The sequence below is a fragment of the Dendrobates tinctorius genome, unplaced genomic scaffold (genome assembly GCF_039654945.1).
Source record: "Dendrobates tinctorius isolate UK_male_01 unplaced genomic scaffold, ASM3965494v1 ptg000040l, whole genome shotgun sequence".
Classification (NCBI taxonomy): domain Eukaryota; kingdom Metazoa; phylum Chordata; class Amphibia; order Anura; family Dendrobatidae; genus Dendrobates; species Dendrobates tinctorius.
This window is the reverse complement of record NW_027361708.1, coordinates 25,917,238-25,925,101: the sequence shown is the minus strand read 5'-3', so window position 1 is coordinate 25,925,101 and position 7,864 is coordinate 25,917,238. Positions and strand designations below refer to the sequence as shown.

The following is a 7,864-nucleotide window of genomic DNA, read 5'->3' as shown; positions in this document are numbered from 1 at the left end:
CAGGGCAGATATTTTACACTGTATTTTTTCTGCCACATGCATCGCATATGATTGCGCTCAAAATTTTGCCATTTCAGGCCTCCATAGAATTTTTTTTGTTGTGTCATAGCTTACTTATTGATACAATTTTGCTGGCCAAAAAAAAAAAAAAAGAAACAGGGCAGATATTTGAAAGTGGGTTATCTCCGTCAGATGCCTCATCAATCTGTGGACTACAACTTGTTGCATTTCAGGCCTCCATTCCACTGTATTTGCTGTCTTTTACCCTAGTTCTATAGACTATTTTGGGGTAAAAAATAAAAAAATTCAGGCCACATAATGAACAGTGTGGTATCTCTGTCAGACACCTATTCTATCTGTGTGCTTAAAATAGTGACATTTGATGGCTCATTCAACTGTTTTTGCTGTGTGTTACAATAATTCTATACAGTATTTTTCTTCAAAAAACAAAAATACAGGCCACTTATTGAACAGTGTAGTGTCTCCTTCAGATGCCTGATCTATTTGTGGGCTATAAATTGTGGTATTTCAGGACTACATTCACTTTTTTTGCTGTGTCTTAGCCTAGTTCTATAGACTATTTTGGGGTAAAAATTAAAAAATACAGGCCACATATTGAACATTGTGGTATCTCTGTCAGACGCCTCTTCTATCTGTGTGCTAAAAATAGTGCATTTGAGGGTTCCAGTCAACTATTTTTGCTGTGTCTTACTCTAATTCTATACAGGTTTTGTCTGTAAAAAAAAAAAAACAAAATACAGGCCACATATTGAACAGTGTGATATCTCCATCAAACGCCTCTTCTATCTGTGGGCTGAAAATTGTGGCATTTGAGGGCTCCATTCAACTGTTTTTGGTGAGTCTTACCATTATTTTACACAGTATTTTTCTGTAAAAAAAAAGTACAGGCCACATATAGAACACTACTGTGGTATTTCAATCAGGTGCCTGATCTATCTGTGGGCTACAAATTGTGGCATTTCAGGCCTACATTCATATTTTTTGTTGCGTCCTACACTAGTTATATAGACTATTTTGTGGAAAAATAAAAAAATACACGTCGCATATTGAACAGTGTGGCATCTCCATTAGATGCCTGATCTATCTGTAGGTTACAAATTGTGGCATTTCAGGCCTACATTCACCTTTTTTTGCTGTGTCTTACACTAGTTCTATAGACTATTTTGAGGTAAAGAATAAAAAAAATATAGGCCACATGTTGAACAGTGTGGTATCTCTGTCAGACGCCTCAGCTATTTGTGGGCTACAAATTGTGACATTTCAGGCCTCCATTCCACTGTATTTGCTGTGTCTTACCCTAGTTATTCACACCAGTTTGATAACAAAAAATTAATTTTTACCCACATTCCAGATATTTTAAAGTGTGGTTTTCCCGCACACGGATCACATACAAGTTCGCTCCCAATTCAGACATTTGTAGTGAACATAGAAAATATTGTAGTCAATTCAAAATGAGCAAGGTGCTTGGCAAGGGATGGGCAAGTGAACATAATGGTGATGGTGCATGCAGCGGTCAAGGCCATGGGCAAGCTGAAATTGTGCCACAACAAACACCGACATCTTCAAGCATGACCTTCCTGGCCGAATTCATAGGGGACTGCATAACAACACTTTTGAAACCAGAACAGTGTCAAAATGTTGGTGGTTGGATAGCCGATAATGCTTCCAGTCACTTTTCCACCACCACCAGCACCCTTTCTTCCACACGATCAAGTCTGAGCAGCCGTAAGTCTGGACTGCATACTCCTCACCCTGATCCTCCTTCAACCCGCCCTGCCAAGTGCCCGAAGCCAACTGAATCTTGGACACTCCAAAGAGCTGTTCACTTTTCCATTTATAGATTCGGGCTTCTCGCCCAGTCCACTTGAAGCGGGGCAAGATGAGATTGCATGTAGCGATGCCCAAATATTTGAGCAGCCACGTTCACACGAATGCGACTGTGGGAACATGTCACAACAGGTCGATAATGATGAGGCACAATTGCCAGAAATTCAGGAGGAGAAGCAGGGTGCGGAAGTGGGAGCCGAGATGGTGGATGATATAGTAACTGACCCAACCTGGCAGGAGGACATGCAGAGTGAGGACAGCATCACACAGGGGGAGGGAGGCATAGCACCCCAACAGGCAGGAAGAAGCAGTGTGGTGTCAGCAGACAGAAGGTGGGCAACCACTCCTCATAACACCAACATGAAGGAAGTTAGCAGCACATCTGTTAGGTCATGCCGAGTCTGGTTGCTTTTTAAAGACTCTGTTAATAACCCCAAACAGGCCATTTGCACAACATGCCATGCCCGCATCAGCAAGGGTAGCAAAACTAACAGCCTGACCACCACCAGCATGAACAGGCACATGGCAGCAAAGCACCCGACTTTGTGGGCAAAACACCAGGCTCCTATGTACCATCCTGCAAAACTTTGAGGAGTCCACCAAGATAGTGAGCATCATTGATGCCATAACTAGCATCACCATCCCTCTTCTCTGCCTTCTGAAACGGTCTCTGCTCACAATCAAAGAAGTGGCATTCCAGGTTGAGCATGATGAGATGGAGTAAGGAAGCATACAGAGTGATTACAAACAGCCCAGCCTCATGTCATCCCAACGTGGATTAGTTGATAATGAGGAAGAGGAGGAGGAAGAACAGGAGCTACTTTCATGCGCTATAGATGGTACTACAACCACAACTGTCATACCGTCTGTTCAGCGTGGATGGCATGAGGACAGGGAGGAAGAGGAGGGCATGGTCATTCGTGCTCTTAGTGAGGAAACAGAAGTCTTGCCTGTTAGCAGTCTGCCACACATGGCTGACATTATGTTGCGATTAGTGATGAGTGAGTATACTCGTTGCTCGGATTATCCCGAGCATGCCCCGGTGTCCTCCAAGTATTTTAGAGTGCTTGGAGGTTTAGTTTCTGTTGATGCAGCTGCATGATTTTCGGTTGCTAGAAAGCCTAGATACATGTGGAGATTCCCTAGCAAACAAAGCATTCCTCACATGCATTCTGGCTGTCGGCAGCCATGAATCATTCAGCTGCATTAGCAGAAACAAAATCTCCGAGCACACCAAAATACTCAGAGGGCACCTGAGCATATTCAGAAAAACCTGAGCAATGAGTATACTTGCTCATCACTAGTTGCACTGCTTTTCCCGTGACCCTCGTATTGTCAAAATTTTGGCTGACCGTCATTACTGGTTGGTGACACTTCTAGACCCATGATAAAAGAATAGCCTTTAATGTCTTCTTCCAGAGGCAGACAGGTGAACTAAAATGTTGCAGTACCAGAAGGCTCTTGTTGCAGAATTATTAAAAAAATTACCATCTGAAAACGCTGGCAGCAGAGGTCATAGTTCATTAGAAAAACAAGGAGCACAGGCAGGAGAGACACAACTCTAATCCTGCAGATACAGGGGAACACTGGCAAAGTTCTGGGAGACTTTTCTCCAACCCTTCCATCGCAATGGCCCTGAGACGTGGGGTACTCTCACAGTACTCTTTTGGAAGATGGTGAGGGAGTACCTTGCTGACCGTACCAACGTCCTCCAAGATTCCTCTGTGCCTTTTAATGATTTGGTATCAAAGCTGGATGTGTGGCATCAAATGGCTCTCTACGCCTTGGAGACCCTGGCCTGTCCTGCTGCTAGCATTTTGTCGGAGCACGTCTTTAGTGCCGCTGGTGGAATTATATCTGATAAGCGCATCCACCTGTCAACTGAAAATGCTGACAGGCTCACTCTTCTAAGAATGAACAAGGGCTGAATTGAGCCATACTTCTGTACACCACAGCATGATAACAGTGAAACCTAACCTCAAATCCAGTGTCTTTTTTGGGGATGTATAATCCCATGCACCTCTTCATACCCACACATGGGTAGCTGCTTCCTGATTTTGGCTATTTGCTGTTATCCTCCTTCTTCTCCTCTTCCTCATCATCCACCACCACTAGATCTCCAGTGTGAGCATGTTCCAAGATTCAACAGCCAAGTAATTTTTTTCATTGGTGTTTATGATGCCCATTCCAAAAATATTTGCACTCTATGTTGAGGTGTCCCTCCCTCAGGGTAAAATGTTTTTCATCCTATACACTTAGTGTGTGGGCATTACAAGTAAAGGGGACGCATTCCTTTAAACTGAGAAAACATTTTTCAGAGACCATCCTCCACATTTCTTCCTTGTGGGATTGGAGTGTAGCAAATTTTTGGCAGAGTTTGTGTTCTTTTCATGGGCAAAATTTAGGTGACTTAAAACAATCTGAAAAATGGGAACTTTGGTTTCATGTGGCAATCCAGTAGATGTGTTCAAAGGCTTATTGGGGTGCATGTAATTTGGTGCAGGGCAGGCCTTGTATTCAAAGTAAAAGCAAACAGTATGGGAGTACCAATGAATAATGTGAGCTTGGTTTTCCTGTGGCCATCCAGTGCCTTGGTTGAAAGGCTTAATGGGGTGCATGTATCTTTGGTGCAGGGCAGGCCTTGCATTCAATGCATAAGCAAACTGTAGGGGGGCACCAAATGACTAATGTGAACTTGGTTTTCCTGTGGCCATCCGGTATGTGTGTTCAAAGTCTTATTGGGGTGCGTATAACTTTGATTCAGGGAAGGCCTTGCATTCAATGCATAAGCAAAGAGTATGGGAGTACCATTGAATAATGTGAACTTGTTTTTCCTGTGGCCATCCACTACATGTGATCAAAGGCTTATTTGGTGGCGTTTAACTTTGGTGTAGGGCAGGATTTGCATTCAATGCATAAGCAAACAATATGGGAGTGCCAAATTAATAATGTGAACTAGGTTTTCCTGTGGCCATCCAGTACCTCAGTTTAAAGGCTTATTGGGGTGCATGTAACTTTGGTGCAGGGCAGGACTTGCATTCAATGCATAAGCAAACAGTATGGGAGTACCAAATGAATAATGTGAACTTGGTTTTCCTTTGGCCATCCAGTACATGTGTTTGAAGGCTTAATGGGGTGCTTGCATCTTTGGTGCAAGGCAGGCTTTGCATTCAGTGCATAAGCAAACAGTATGGGAGTACCAAATAACTAATGTGAACCTGGTTTTCCTGTGGCCATCCAGTGCCTTGGTTGAAAGGCTTAATGGGGTGCATGTAACTTGAGTGCAGGGCAGGCCTTGCATTCAATGCATAAGCAAACTGTAGGGGGGCACCAAATGACAAATGTGAACTTGGTTTTCCTGTGGCCATCTAGTATGTGTGTTCAAAGTCTTATTGTGGTGCGTATAACTTTGATGCATGGAAGGCCTTGCATTCAATGCATAAGCAAAGAGTATGGGAGTACCAATGAATAATGTGAACTTGTTTTTCCTGTGGCCATCCAGAACATTTGATCAAAGGCTTATTTGGGGGCGTTTAAGTTTGGTGTAGGGCAGGACTTGCATTCACTGCATAAGCAAACAATATGGGAGTACCAAATGAACAATGTGAACTAGGTTTTCCTGTGGCCATCCAGTACCTCTGTTCAAAGGCTTATTGGGGTGCATGTAACTTTGGTGCAGGGCAGGACTTGCATTCAATGCATAAGTAAACAGTATGGGAGTCCCAACTGAACAATGTGAACTTGGTTTTACTGTGGCCATCCAGTATATGTGTTCATAGGCTTATTGGGGTGCATGTAACTTTGGTGCAGGGCAGGCCTTGCATTCAATGCATAAGCAATCAGTATGTGAGTACCAAATTAACAATGGGCACTTTTGTTTTCCTGTGGCCATCCAGCACCTCAGTTCAAAGGCTTATTGGGGTGTGTGTAACTTTGGTGCAAGGCAGGCCTTGCATTCAGTGCATAAGCAAACAGTATGGGAGTACCAAATGACTAATGTGAACTTGGTTTTCCTGTGGCCATCCAGTACGTGTGTTCAAATACCTATTGGGGTGCGTGTAACTTTGGTGCATAGCAGGACCTGCATTCAATGCATAAGCAAACAGTATGGGAGTGTCAAATGAATACTTGGAGCTTTGGTTGCATGTGGTCAACCATTATGTCTGTTCACTGGTTTGTTGGGGTGCGTTCAAATTTTGGGCAGCCCTGCCACCCACTGCATACGTAATAACAGTATAAGAGACCCAATGTTTAATAATGGGAACAACAAAGCATAGCCGGCTGATGGCTCTCTAAGAATAGTGAGGGCCATCTGCTGGCCCTATAAAAACAGACTTTGTGACTTTCAGAGTCCCTCCTTCATAAATGAAACTGTGTCTGATGATGTATCACAAACCATATGGCCAAATAAGGTTGTAAACTGTTAAAGTGACATTTCCCAGTGAATGCATTTGTCTTGGTTGAAAACAATGGTAAAGTTGAAAAACACATCAAAAATGCTACGTGTGAACATAGCCCAAGTGGTGAAGGAACATTTTGGTTTTGAGTTATTCATTTTGCCTTATATAAAAGTCATTACCCTGGAAAAGATGTTCATTAACATATTTCCCTGGAAAAGGCATTTTGGTTTCGTTTTTGTATGTTTTAGTGTGCGCCTGTAAAAGTGGCGTCACACTCTGACAATATTGGTCACAGCAGTGACCTGGGAGTCAGAAATGCTTTCAGCGGTATTCACCATGATGTTCTCATGTCATTTGAGCACTGTTTCCATCATATTCAAATGTTTTTAGACTTTAAAAGGACCCCCAGGGGTGGGTCGCTGTAAAAATTCTCGGTTCTCCCATAGACTTACATTGGGCTCAATGCTTGGGTCGAGTATTCCTATTTGCTCGACCCAAACAATGAGCACCCGAGCATTTTAGTGCTTGTTCATCACTAGTTTTAACCCCTTTATGGCCTTAGACATATCCATACGTCCAGGTCGCCTGGTACTTACCAACCATGGACGTATGGATACATCTAAGCGATTCTGCATGCACAGAGGCTGTAATCGCGTGACCGCTGCAGAGAGTCAGTTAATTCTGATAGCTAACACCCGGCTCTCAGCACCAGGTGTGGTGCCTGCAATGCTCCCAGCACTTTGTTCCCCGAAATGCTGCAATTGTTGTGATCACAGCTTTTAGTGAGCAGGCAGAATGAGGAAAGCCACTGGATCAGAGACACTGCGATGTCACTGCAGGGTCCCGATCTTTTCCATGGTGATCCAATGTCATCATGATGGCATCCAGGTTACTAGACACCAGCAAGTTAGTTACATCATGCACAATGCATGATCTAACGAACTTCTCTCTGCAGGTCTGACAGGCTATAAGGTATAGCAAAGCTCCTGCAATGCTATACCTTATAACTCTGATCAGACTGCAGAAAATGAAAGTCCCATAGTGGGAATAAGTACAAAAAAGTAAAAAAAGATGTTAAAACATTTTTTCTTAAATCAAAAAATAAAAGAACAAATAAAAATGTATTGTGCCCAAAAAGAAATATTATGAATAAAAAAAACAAAAACAAAAAAATACAGATATTTGGTATCAATGCATCCGCAAAAATCTGTAAGGATTCTGGACTTTCTTTTGTGTCTGTTTGCCCTGTTCCAAGATGGAGTCTTGTATCTCACCCTGCCATGGAACTTCCTGTCTGTCCTGATTATTTAAGTCCAGGTCGTGTGCTCTTTGCCTGAGTATATTGTTGCTGTTAGCTCCTGCTGGTGGACTTGCTGTGGCTCAGTACGCTGCCTCTCCTCGTTCTGCTGCCTACAGTCCTCTGGGTGTCTCCCTGATGCTGTCTGTGCTTAAGTACTATCTGGACTTCTAGCTTGAGCTATTCACCCCTGGAACTGCTGAGGCTTATAAGGAATTCTGACATCATCTTCTCCTCTAGGTCAGTGTTTGTGTGGGCTGCTGTGCGGAACTTGTGTGGGACTTACAGCGCAAAAGGTATACATAGTGACCTTGTCTTG

The 7,864-nt window shown here is 43.2% G+C and overlaps 1 long non-coding RNA gene across 1 annotated transcript in view; it reads left to right on the top strand.

The window, feature by feature from the left end:
- Positions 1–7,607: 7,607 nt before the first annotated feature.
- The window catches only part of LOC141088753 (uncharacterized), a 133,445-nt gene continuing 133,188 nt past the window's right edge, over positions 7,608–7,864 (top strand). The window contains exon 1 of the long non-coding RNA XR_012232047.1: positions 7,608–7,785. This is a non-coding gene — a long non-coding RNA (uncharacterized lncRNA). The remainder of the gene's footprint in view (positions 7,786–7,864) is intronic.